The 12,984-nt window shown below is 31.8% G+C and overlaps 2 pseudogenes; both read right to left on the bottom strand.

The window, feature by feature from the left end:
* Positions 1–5,729: 5,729 nt before the first annotated feature.
* Positions 5,730–7,931, bottom strand: LOC139864026 (PTI1-like tyrosine-protein kinase 3; annotated as a pseudogene).
* A 139-nt stretch (positions 7,932–8,070) lies between these two features.
* Positions 8,071–11,214, bottom strand: LOC139864025 (PTI1-like tyrosine-protein kinase 3; annotated as a pseudogene).
* Positions 11,215–12,984: the final 1,770 nt, after the last annotated feature.

Below are 12,984 nucleotides of genomic sequence, written 5' to 3'. Positions count from 1 at the left end.
GAGCTGTATTCATTTACTTTCTTAAAGTCTTGGAACCTTAATGTTCTCCATTGTTCCATTGCAGCTGGAAGTAAAATTTCTCTTTGATTATTGAATCTGCTTTTGAGACCTTCCCATAAAACATGGGGATCTTCTACAGTCACATAATTATTTTGTAAGCATTCATCAATATGTTGATGAATAAAGCAACATGCCGTAGCTTGTTCTTTTTCAGAACAAGTGTTGTTTTCATTTATGGTTTCAAGAATGCCCATTGATTTAAGATGCATTTTTACTTTTATAACCCATGGCATGTAGTTGTTTCCAGTTGATTCTAAAGGAGTAAATTTAAGCTTTTCCAGATTCGACATTTTCTATTATCAAAAATTAAAACAAACATCATGATAAATTAGAGTCAATTTATATTCATAAGTATATAAACATTAAACATAAATTTAATATAACATAAATGATAAGTAGGTGACAGTGTCGACCATGTGTAAGCAATCATAAATAAATGTTATATAACAAAAATATAAATATTAGTAAACATAAATGAAAATTTGGCGACAGTGTCGACCATATATTTTTTCAGGTGGTATAACCGACCTATATCATTCTGGTGGTATAACCGACCATATATCATTTTGGTGGTATAACCGACCATATATCATTTCGGTGGCAGAGCCAACCATATTTAGTATTAAGATTATCGTGCTGATAACGTGTTATAATTCAGTAGGCTTATAACTACCTTTAGTGGTTTGATTCTTGATGTTATAATTCAGTAGGCTTATAACTACCTTTAGTGGTTTGATTCTTGATGTTATAATTCAGTAGGCTTATAACTACCTTTAGTGATTTGATTCTTGATTTAGAATACTAATAATGAAGTGTAAGAACAAAGATGATAATGGAGAGAAAGAAAGAAACACTTTGTAAGTGTGAGAAATGGTGCAAGTTTAATGCTTGCATTCATGAGTATTTATAGCCTAAAATCTCAATATAAAAATACATACTTTGTGTACCAAAATTGACTATATGTATACACCAAAATTGACTATCCATATCTATATTATTATTATTATTATAACAAAAACTATATATTCTTTTGAAAGTCTAATTAAATAAAATGATTAGGATGTATTTGTGTATTTAAAGTTCACTAACTTATTTTAGAGCTTCTTTTAATTAATTATTCGAGTATAAAATTTGATTACATGTGTAAAGATACGGGTCAGATAATAGTGATGCTGAAATTTCATTTCGTTAATGACTTATTGACTTACTGTTACATTAATGACGTGACTCCTATCCAAGAGGTAAGTGTTACGTGTAAGTATGCCTGGTAAACGGGTCAGATTGGGTCGGTTTGGATAACGGGTCAAAATGGTTTTGGGTTGAAATGGATCATAGATCAAACGGGTCAATTTTTTAAAACGGGTAAAAATGGGTAAGGTTGGGTCGGTTTGGGTAATGGGTCGAAACGAGTCACAGGTCAATTGGGTCAAATGGGTCAAACGGGTTACATCGCTTTTTATACATTTATTACTTTATTTTAGTTATTATTATTCATTAAATATACATAAGAAACATTAATATATATAATAAATGATATAAACATGAATGCCTTATAAATTTTTTACGGGTGAAACTTTTTATGCTCGACCCATTTGACCCATTCACAAAACCCATTGGACCTATTTCTATTTATTGATCTTTGAGTATTGATACCCATTAGACCCCTTCATTCATTTTTTGTATATGAGTCAATATGTTGGAAAGAAACCCATTTAAATCTTTTTTTAAGTTTTGATTTATATTGTTAGGCCTAATTTTTCTCAAGATCCAATTGATCTGAAAGCTTGACCCGAATTTGAGTGTTTGGGTCTCAATTGCCAGGTATACGTGTAACTTAGATTGACTGCCAATTATACTTTTGGTAGGTTTTTTTAAATTTTTTTGATGTATTTTTAGCTTACACAGTTAATTTGTGAATTATAATATAGGTCACATCTTCAATTCTTATTAAGCATGTAAACGGATGGAGAAAATTATTGAAATTAAATATTGGTTGGATGATTAGACTTAAATATATGATATCTGATAAGTTTCCACACTATATCCGATTAATTAGTGTTTAGTAGCATTTCTATTGAGTTGACCAATTGCTGATATTACCAAACTTTTTTGTGCAGGTACTTGATGTTCATAAGAGTCTTGTGCCCATAACGGATGTTATTATGGGCACTACAAATAAAATTACATTTTTTGATGCTTTCATTATTTTTGACACTTTAAAGTGTGAATAACTTGACATGTTTTTGACACTTGTAAGTGTCACAAAGTTTTTGACACCTCAAAGCGTCAAAAAGGAAAACCCAATGACACTTAAAAGTGTCAAAAAGTTGATATCAATTAAATTTTTTGACACCATATTTTTTGACGCTTCAAAATTTTTGACACCATGTTTTTTTAAGTTATATTCATATTTTTAAGTGTCAAAAACTCATTAAAAAAGTGTTAAAAATGCAATCTTATTTGTAGTGGGGGTACCAACCACGAAACTTAAATAAAACATAGATACCAACGATGCAAAAAATAAAGTTAAGATTCTGTCATAAAAATGTAAACAAACAAAAAGTACGAATGTCATAATTTTTTCTAAGAAAATTGCTATATAGTACATAAATTTGTGGGGTGACCAGGGCCCTCTCCTGCCCTTGGTAATTAATATTAATATGTTATATTCTTTTACAAGAGTTAAACAAATTTACTTTAGAAGAGATAATATGAGTACTTTGCGGGTAAAAACGACCCTTAAGGAGTTGCAAGCTACAATAGTTAAAAAAAGAATGTAATTGTTCTAACAATTCAATTTTTGATAAGTCTTTAAAAAAATTCTGCGAATTCGCGGGTCTTAAGCTAGTAATAATAATAATAATAATAATAATAATATATATATATATATATATATATATATATATATATATATATATATATATATATATATATATATATATATATATATATATATATATATATATATATATATATATATGGGGAAGTAATCAATTGGGGGGAAGCGGGGGAAGCAAAATTTTATTTATTTTTTCGTTTTTTTTTTGGAATTTTTTTTTCCGGCATCAAGATCACACGAAAATATGAACATTTAGAAGAGACACTTCGTGATGAATGTTATTATTTAGGCGGGAAAACGATCGACAAAAATAACATTCAAGATAATATTGTTCGTGAAGAATATGAACGTTTTTTTTTCCATGTTTTGTGAAGTAAAATTTAGCACAATTTAGAGTTTAGGGTTTGGGTTTATTCCATAAACCCAAAAACACCAAACTCTAAACCCTAAACCCTAAACTCTAAACCGTTCGTGTTAAAAACTCAATCTAAATCCTAAATCTAAACCCTAAATCTAAACCCTAAACCCTAAATTTCTAAACCCTAATATCTAAACTCTATAAACCCTAATATCTAAACCCCAATAGCTAAAACCTCAACATACGCTCGAAAAACACGATAATTGTTATATATTACTTCTTCGAATGTGTTCTCGCCAAAATAAAAACATTTATCACAAAGTGTCTCTAATAAATGTTCTTATTTTCATCTCATCTATAATGTTCGTGAACAAAGTTTTTTCAAAAAACGAAAAAAAAAAAAAAAAGTTTTTGCTTCCCCCGATTAGTTACTTCCCTCTTGATCCTACCACTATATATATATATATATATATATATATATATAGTGAAAGAATCTAGAGAGAACATTACATAGGAGAGAACCCATAGCACCATGTTATTTCACGTATTTCACCACGGGTATTTTCGTCTTATCGCATCAATTCATTCCTAAACATAAATTAGGGTTTAGAAATTAGGGTTTAGGGTTTAGATTTAGGGTTTAGATTGAGTTTTTAACACGAACGGTTTAGAGTTTAGGGTTTAGGGTTTAGTGTTTAGGGTTTTAGGTTTGGGGTCTAAACCCAAAACACTAAATCCTAAACCCTAAGCCCTAAACCCTAAACTCTAAATCGGGCTAAATTTTGAAAAAAATTCGGAAAAAAAATATTTACAACTTTTTTTTTGAAAAAGTTGAATATTTCCACGTCAGCATGGCACGTGAGCGGGCTGACTGCCACGTCAGCACTGACTGACACGTGTCAGTGACATGTCAGTCAGTCTGGCTGATGTGGCAGTCAGCCTGATGATGTGGCATGCTGACGTTGAATTAAAAATAATTTCGTATTTTTTTTTTCTAGAAAAAAAAAATTTCCTAGAAATTTTGTTTTTTTTCAAAGAATAGGTGCATATGTTAGGTGCATGTACATTAATATGTGTGTTCTCTAGGTTCTCTCCCTACCCAAGTTCTCCATGGATCCTCACCCTATACACATACACACACACACACATACACACACATACACATACACATACACATACACATACACATACACATACACATACACATACACATACACATATAGAGAGAGAGAGAGAGAGATTTAATCAAGAGGGAAGCACATGTTTTTAGTTTTTCGCGTTTTCCCGTCAAAATAATAACATTTATCACAAAGTGTTTTTTAAATGTTCATATTTTCGTCTGCTCTTAATGTTGAAAAAAAAAATCGAAAAAACGAAAAAAAAAATAAAAAAATATTTGCTTCCCCCTTCCTCCCCAAAAAGTGTTTCCCTCTTGATTATGGTCATATCTATATATATATATATATATATATATATATAGTGGTAGGATCAAGAGTGAAGTAACCAATCGGGGGGAAGCGGGGGAAAGCAAAATCTTTTTTTTTTTTTCGTTTCTTGAAAAAACTTTGTTCACGAACATTATAGATTGGATGAAAATAAGAACATTTAATAACGACACTTTGTGATAAATGTTTTTATTTTGGCGGGAAAACGCTCGAAGAACTAATATATAACAATTATCGTGTTTTTCGAGCGTATGTTGAGGTTTTAGATATTAGGGTTTATAGGGTTCAGATATTAGGGTTTAGAAATTTAGGGTTTAGCGTTTAGATTTAGGGTTTAGATTTAGGATTTAGATTGAGTTTTTAACACTAACGGTTTAGAGTTTAGGGCTAAATTTTACTTCACAAAACATGGAAAAAAAAACATTAACATTCTTCACGAACAATATTATCTTAAATGTTATTTTTGTCGATCGTTTTCCCGTCTAAATAATAACATTCATCACGAAGTGTCTTTTCTAAATGTTCATATTTTCGTGTGATCTTGATGCCTGGAAAAAAAAATTCCAAAAAAAAAAAACAAAAAAAAAAAAAAATTTGCTTCCTCCCGATTGGTTACTTCCCCATTGATCCTGCCCCTATATATATATATATATATATATATATATATATATATATATATATATATATATATATATATATATATATATATATATATATATATATATATATATATATATATATATATATATATGAACATGTTAAATATAATTACTAAATATACTAATTAGCGTATTTTTTTAAAGTTTTGATTGGCCCTCATGGGGTTATAACCGAATTATATGTGTTTAAATATAATTTTAAAAAATATATGTTTATTATAATACTATAATAATACAAAATACTGTTTTTTTTTTAAGTATGATTTACAAGGCTTCGTGCATATTTGTAAATCCATATTTAACCTCCAACAACCCATATTCTTTTAGTTTGATCCTTTTGACTTAAATAATATGACCCTAAAAGTTTGTTACAAAATTTTCTGTGCAGATAACCCACAATAAGAAACTTTTTGTAAATTCCCAAAAGACAAATGGGATTCATTACAAAGACCCACAAACTAAAAATGTTAAAAAGATCCGAAATGAATAGGTAAAGAAGAGACTAACCCAATATACAACACTCTTCTGTCCTACCGGCCTAGTGAAATCAAAAGGTTCCCGTCCAGTTAAAAGTTCTAGCAAAATAACCCCAAAGCTACAAACATCACATGCTTGCGTTGGCTGAAAAATCTTTGGATACCTACATAAAGGTTGAATTCCAAACATTTAGCTAAATGAAAATTTCAAATTAGTAATAAGGTATACAAAAGAATAGAGAACATACATGTATTATGATAATTAGTATATGATTACATTTTTAAAAGCATGATTCCGCGAATTTTACCTTTTGATTTGTGCTCGATTTGAGAGGTTGAAGTCTGCAATCTTAGCTTTAAAATTCTCAAATAATAATACATTGTTGGATCTAAGTTCTCCATGAAACATACTTGGATGTTTCATATGCAAATGCTCTAGTCCTTTTGCTGCATCAAAAGCAATCTTTACTCGTTCTATCCATTTAAGCACGAGCCTCGGTTGTGATCCTTGCGCATCCTTCTTGCCTGTATATGTACATCTACACGCTTAAGGCTAACTAACTAAAATAAACTTGTTATTTGTAAGGTTTTCCCTGTTCAAGTTTCCTGAGAATGCGAGTAATCCGACCCAAGGTTTTAAAAAAACGCGCCTCGAGGCGTTTTCCCTTTGTGAGGCGAGGCGTACGCCTCGAGGCGAATCGAGGCGTACGTTCGAGGCGGAGTTAAAAAATATATATATTTTAATATATATATATATATATATATATATATATATATATATATATATATATATATATATATATATATATATATTAACTATTAAGTATTAAACTTAAATAAAAACTAATTAATTATGTCTCAAATTAATAATGTCTTATGTTTTAACTCGGTATGTTTAAGTTTAAGTACTGAAATGTCAATGTATTTGTAATATGAAGGGGTTTGATGTCAATTACTTAAAGATTCAAGAGTGGATCTCAAGTTTGTTCCTATTATTAAAATTTGACAAAAGTTTAGGGACTATTATTGTTATATGTAAAAAGAAAGAGATATTTACTCCATATAATGAGCGGCTATTATTCATCCACCAAACATAAAAAGAATAAATGTTTAAAAGGCAGTAAACATAGATGAAGATAAGGTCATCTCCTCTCCACTTAATTTTTTCCGTCTTCCTCACAGCAACTCTCTTCATAAAACTCCATTAAAAAAGCTGGAACCTTTCTTACTTACCTTCTGTAATATCGCCTGTGGGTGGTGCCGCCGCCATTTTTTGCTAAGCAACATGAGGCGCACGCCTCATCCCTGTTACCGCCTCAGCAAAAAAAGAACCGCCTTGGCATATGAGGCATACGTTTTTTATAGACCATCGAGGCGTAAGTTTCACAACGGGGTTTTCCAAAAACGTACCGAGGCGCGCCTCGAGGCGTACGCCTCGGCCGTTTTTTTAAACCATGATACGACCCCTTACTCTAGTGTACGCAGCCAATCAAGAATACTCCTTGACTGTTTCCAACCCTTCCCTAGCCACCCCAAAATTTGCAAGGATATCAAGTGGTCAACCAACCACTGGGCTACCTTGGGATGGTTTAACTAACTGAAATACACAAAATAAAAAATATATAAAGGAAAGGAAAGAAAAGGTTTCATACCGTGCAATTTGTCATGTAATGATCCATTTGTTGCATATTCATAAGCTAGAATGCGGGTATTTCCTTCAACACAGTAACCGCACAGCTCAACAAAATTGTCATGCTTCATTGTTGACATGATTGAAACCTTTAATAAGAAAACTGGTGGTGTTATTTCATAGACGAAAAAATATGGCTCCAATTACTATTGGTGTTAAACCTGATCTACAGATTGAGTTACCTGAGTCAAGAACTCGTCCTTAGAATCAGATTCATTAGAAACAACAACCTTTTTCACAGCGACACTTCTTCCATTAGATAGCTTTGCAAAATAAACGCTTTCTTGGAAACCGTTACCAATCAATACCTCAATTTGTTTTTCCAGATCATCGAGAGAAAGTTCAGGCACTTCGGGTTTTAGCACTGCTTTCCGAGCATCAGATATAATGTCAAGCAACAAGAAGAAAAGATATTTAATAAAAATTCACACCAAAAACAAGTTTAAGCACAGAATGTAACTCTATAAAATCACTACACATTTTAATGATGTTTTATTATGGCAGTGAGTGTTTTTCATTATTAAAGTTTGCAAAATAAACTCTTCATTGCGAACCTTCACCTGAACCACTCCCAGTTTTTTCTATCTGTTCATCACGAGAGAATAGAGGCACTTTGATTGTGTTTTGAGCATCAAATTTGAAATATCGTAGTACTTTGTCCTTTTGCGACCCTAGATTACATTATATGTAGATAAACATATTGGTCATTATATGGTTAAAACATAGTATCAAGTATATGTAAGCCAAAGAAATCAAACATATTGTTATGTAAGAAGAACAAAAGCTAGTTAAAAAAATTCACCTAATACAAATTTAAGCCCCCACTCGACCTCTATGAAATCCCTTCTGCTCATAATTGATTTGTGTTCAGCCCTCAGTTTTCCCAAACGTCTAAAATATCCAAATATCCAAGAAAGCATGTTTGCCTACAGAATATATAATCATATTGTCAAACTCCAAATCATTTAATATGACACAAGTTTTGACCAATAAAGTAAAACTTAAATGCATATTAGTTACTTATATCCACACAGAACTTAATATATACAAAAAATGATTATTGCTGGTTTCAAAACAAAAATTATCAATGCAAATTAAGATAAGAATATATATATATATATATATATATATATATATATATATATATATATATATATATATATATATATATATATATATATATATATATATATATATATATATATATTCATTTGAGTCCATAAATTAAGTTGAGATTCAAGAGATCAATGAGAGCACGACATGTGTCGCGAAAATCACATGTGATTGGAAAAAAAAATTCAAAAATTTTTTTTGAAATTTTTTTTTTATTTTTTTTCGAAATTTTTTAAAAGAAAAATTTTTTAATTTTTTTTTTTATAATCACATGTGATTTACCTGCACAATCACATGTGATTGGATTTGCCATGCATAATCACATGTGATTGGGTTTACAATCACATGTGATTGACATGCATAATCACATATGATTTTTTTAAAAAAAATTTGAAAAAAAAAATTTCGGAAAAAAATTTGCAAAAAAATTTCTAAAAAAAAAAATTTCGAACTTTTTTTTTCAATCACATGTGATTTTCGCGCCACATGTCGCGTTCTCATTGGTCCCTTTGTTTTCAAGCAAATTTATGGATGCAAGTGATTACAACTCTATATATATATATATATATATATATATATATATATATATATATATATATATATATATGCCTGCCTGCTCAAGCACAAAATCAAACACAAGATCTGCAGGCACAATACTGTAGCTACTGGCGGTGTAGGGATCCCCCAAAAGTTTTTGAAGAATCTCCACAACAAAGCAAGTATTAGGCCTGTACACAGCCGGATATCGCACACATAAAGCTGCCACACGCGCCAGCTACATAAACAAATGTAGGTTAATTAGTTAGTGACCTTTTTTAGATTTAATCATTAAATCCTTAATTAATTTAATTAATTAGTATTGTTACTGTTATACTAATTGTTCTGATCATTATCAAGACAATTCAAAAGATATCACATGTTAGTGAGTTTCATGAGCGAAGCACATATTTTTTGGTGAATATAATATTTCACCAATAATTACTGAATATAATATCTACTTCTTTAAGAAAAAAGTTTCCTCTTTAAACCCTCCCAAACAAAGTACTAATATATTACTTAAAAACATTATTATTATGGTCTTCAGAAAGATATACACCTGAGTAACGCCTTCGAGAGGATAATCGCCATTGAGACGTGGGTCACAACACTCTTCAACACGCCCTTCACTTAGCATTTTTGTAGCCTGTACGTACAAGAAAATAAACGTAAAAGGTTCGGATATAATCTCATACATCATTGACATAATGAACAGGTTGGGTAACAGACTCATACACCACCAATCAACGGTTGTCTTTATATATGAAACATTTAAAATAAGATTAGAACAAATATACATTCATTATAATAATCCAAGGCTTCATGCATTTTTGTACAGTTAATATTTCACTTGCAAAAACCCGGCCATTATTTTTCGGTTAAAACTTTTTGACTTTAATAATATGACCTGTCACAGATAAAACATACCCCAAAATTTTCTTATAATCATTTCTTTGAAGTCTCCCCATCCCAATTTGAGGGTCCAATCTTCACATCTCTCACCAAATGATAACTCACAACAATGGGATGTGTTACCGAGTCCTAAAAAATCAAAAAGGACAAAACATCCCGAAGCAAATAGGTTAAGGAGAGACTAACCCAAAAGACAAGACACTGTTGTCCTATTGGCCTAGTGCGATCAATGGGTTTCCGGCCAGTTAAAAGTTCTAGCAAAATAACCCCCCGAAGCTGTAAGCATCACTTTTGTACGGCGGCCGTCCAGTCATTGCATACCTACACAAAGGCTGAATTCAAGACATTTGTATTCATGTATGCGAAAAGGTATAAAGTATTACTCTGGGGAATGATAGCCAAAGGTTCCCATAGCACGAGTCGAATACAAGCGAGCTCTTAAATCTGGTGTTGAATCTGAGAGATTAAAGTCAGCAATCTTAGCACGATTATTATTAAATAACAAGACATTGCTAGACTTAAGTTCTCCGTGAATTATCAATGGACGGGCCTTCCAATGTAAATATTGTAGTCCTTGCGCTGCATCAACGGCAATCCTTACTCGTTGCATCCAATCAAGCACGGCCCCCGGTTGTGCTCCATTCACACCCTTTTTGCCTGTATATGTACATCTACACACTTAGTGCTAACTTAATAAATTAACAAAAAATAATTAAAAGAAACAAACACTTCATACCGTGCAATATGTCATGTAGAGATCCATTTGTTGCAAATTCATAAGCCAGAACACGGGTGTTTCCTTCAACACAGTAACCGCACAGCTCAACAAAATTGTCGTGCTTTAGTTTTGACACCATTGAAACCTTGAATAAGAAAAATGGTGTTATTTCATAGATGTAGAAAACTGACTCCAATTAGTGTTTGTGTTTACCTTAACTTACACAAACATTGAGTTACCTGATGCAAGAACTTGTCGTCCGATTCGGCCCCATTACAAACATCAAGCTTTTTCAATGCGACACTTTTTCCATTATCCAAGTTTGCAAAATAAACGCTTCCACATGAACCTTTACCAATTAATGACTTTGACCAATTCTGAGTTTTTTGTTCCAGATCATCAAGAGATAGTTCACGCACTACACAAGAACATAACGTATTACTATCTCCTAAAACAAGTTTAAGCCCCACACTGGAACTACATAAAATCACAACTAAAGATTTTAATAATTTTTAATTGTGTCATTGAGTGTTTGATAATGTTCGACAATTTTAATAAAGTACTCCGTAATAATTACTACTAGGGCATATAAGTAAATTTACTATAACCTTCAAAAAAGTAATATTCATTTGTATCCTTAATTTTGCTTGAAAACCAGGGTATAAATCTCCGCATTTGGATCAATATAATCAATGGTTGGGATTGAAAACGTGGAACAATCACATGTAATTGTCATGACAAATCACATGACAATCACATGTGATTGTTAGATCTCAAGCAAAATTAAGGATTCAAATGAAATTTCTCACCTACAATAATCAACATTGAGTATCTTTTTTTTTTTTTTCGAACGGCTATAATATTGAAAAACAAAACCTCTAGCAAGAAACTAGAGGAAGATTACAAAGGCGATAAAAGCCAATTGTTCCAATTTAAATCTCGTCTACTACGATTTTAATCCAACTAAAAGACAGAAAACGAATAATATCGAAAATATAACTTTTCTTCATAGGATTAGAGCCAAAAGTCACGCTGTTCCTGTATCTCCATAAAGACCAAAAAGCAGCAGCGAATATGACATACAATCGATCCTTTTGAAGGTTCGAACCATTCCACTTATCGAACCACTGATTCCAATCGTTCCAGAAGTTGAAAACTGGAAGCCCTTTATCAATCCATAGACGAAATCCATAGACGAAGAAGCCTCCATATATCAGCGGCAATATCACAAGAGAACATGAGATGATCTCTAGATTCAACCACAAAGTTGCAAACAGGACAAGTTATAGATTCGATCTCAAGACCACGTGATGAAAGATTGAATCTTGTTGGAATCCTATCAAGCTTGAGCCTCCACATGAAAATATTGATTTTGCGAGGGAGAAGCTTTAGCCAGAATGTCGCCTGAGAAAGCGATGGGAGAATAACCTGATCAATAAGAGTTCTGGTCGAGTTGACAGCAAATAAACCCGAAGGATCGACGTGCCATGCCCAAGAATCCGATGAAGTAGAGAAGCCGATCACTCCTATGTCTACAAGCATTGAGTTAAGGAGAGCGTTGTTTCTACCTACCAATGATCTAGACCAACGCCAAACCCACGAGCCATAAATATATCTGTCCGAAACAAAGCAGTCTTGATTCTCTTCCAAGTGAAAGAGACGATTATACCTGTACATAAGAGACACAGTTCCACACCAGCAGTCCTTCCAAAATTTAATATCATTCCCATTACCCAGCTTGCGAAACAAACAATTAGAAGGAATTATCTCTTTTGATTGCAACCATTTAGTAGAAGAAAGAATAGAAGACCACGTCCCTGAGTTGCAAGAATCTAGGTAACTGACAACTACTGACTCTTTAGTAATTTAGATAAATAATTACTTTCAATACATTAATTCGAAACTTTTTGTTATAAGAAAAATAACCGCTTTGAAAACTTCAAGCTAGGTATATTCACAATTCTCAATTTACCTTTATATTCATAACCTAAATGTTCAATGCTAACTCAAAACTGCAATACCAATATAAAAAATCCAAATTTTTAACTTTATACTAATAATTTACATTTCCGTGCAAAAATTAACGAAAATGGAGTCATAGGAAACTTACGATCACCATGATCATGGATACGAGCACGGGATGCCATTACAATTGTTAGATAAAAATGTGTCTAAAG

The sequence above is a fragment of the Rutidosis leptorrhynchoides genome, chromosome 8 (assembly GCF_046630445.1).
Source record: "Rutidosis leptorrhynchoides isolate AG116_Rl617_1_P2 chromosome 8, CSIRO_AGI_Rlap_v1, whole genome shotgun sequence".
Lineage (NCBI taxonomy): Eukaryota > Viridiplantae > Streptophyta > Magnoliopsida > Asterales > Asteraceae > Rutidosis > Rutidosis leptorrhynchoides.
Note: the sequence above shows the minus strand (reverse complement) of the source record. Positions and strands in the feature narration are given on the sequence as shown.